Source organism: Poromitra crassiceps (genome assembly GCF_964638095.1).
Source record: "Poromitra crassiceps genome assembly, chromosome: 5".
Classification (NCBI taxonomy): domain Eukaryota; kingdom Metazoa; phylum Chordata; class Actinopteri; order Beryciformes; family Melamphaidae; genus Poromitra; species Poromitra crassiceps.
This window is the reverse complement of record NC_139642.1, coordinates 35,976,448-35,977,532: the sequence shown is the minus strand read 5'-3', so window position 1 is coordinate 35,977,532 and position 1,085 is coordinate 35,976,448. Positions and strand designations below refer to the sequence as shown.

Below are 1,085 nucleotides of genomic sequence, written 5' to 3'. Positions count from 1 at the left end.
TCGGCCCTTGTCATTGGTGGTGGTGATCTTGTTCTCTTTTCCGGTGCTATGTCATCACTGATGAAATCACAATTGCTCGAGTGAAATCACTGATAAAATCACTCACTGATATCACCACTTATGCAGAATTGGTGATGTCGAGGTCTCGAGTTGGCCAAGTTGCACCGGTCCTACTTTTGTTGTTGTTTTGTGTGTGTGTTTTTTGGTTTTATAAACACCCACACACAATGTCGTGTGCTGCTTTTGTGGGGTGAAGACATCATCTTTTAAAGCCCCTGGGACTTGCGTACAATCTTCTTGGCACGCTGATAGAACTGCTCTCTGTCCTCCCTCCACATCTTCGAGGCATCGATGTTGGCTCCACTCTCATCATTAGGTTCTGACAGAATGCTGACCACAGACAGCAGTATCTTCTCCACGCTCTGGACCGGGCTCCAGTTCTCTGCACGGCTCTCGTAGCCCGTGGGGTCCTCTCCTGGAGTGTGGAGGATGGAGATGCACACCCGGCCGTCTGGGTAGATGTTAGGGTGAAACATGTCACAAGTGAACCTCATCTTGGGAGGACTGAGAGGATAATCAGAGGGAAAACTGAGGACAGCCGGGAACACACCACCTGCAAAACACGTGTCCTGAGGACCCCAGATCAGTGCCTCCCATTCAAAGAAGTTCTCGTTGGCAGGACCTGCTACGATCCCCTCCGGTGGATTGCTGGTCAGCTGTTTATACTCAAACATTAGTCTCTTCAGTGCCAACTGGGACATTATGACACAGCCAAGACAAAACACTACATAAAAACAATCAGCCCTACTTATAGCCTTTGCAGGGAAGGATTTATGACATCAGTGATGATGTAATAAGCATTTTGACCCATCATCAGTGATGTCCTAAATTAGGACATCACTTGATTATGTCACAATGTCAGTGACATCATCAGTGACGTCATCAGTGTCTGTCATAAAATCACTGATGATATCACTTAGTATAGAATTGGGGATGTCACTCAATGTCATTAGTGATGTCACTTGAGTAGTTGTAATGCCATCAATGAGTGAGTCCCTGTACAAGGCCCCCATTGAAAAACGGTC

At 46.7% G+C, this 1,085-nt stretch overlaps 1 pseudogene across 1 annotated transcript; it reads right to left on the bottom strand.

The window, feature by feature from the left end:
* Positions 1–266: 266 nt before the first annotated feature.
* Positions 267–761, bottom strand: LOC310776908 (ubiquitin-conjugating enzyme E2 G2 pseudogene; annotated as a pseudogene). The gene has a single exon. The product of its transcript is annotated as a ubiquitin-conjugating enzyme E2 G2 pseudogene (transcript).
* Positions 762–1,085: the final 324 nt, after the last annotated feature.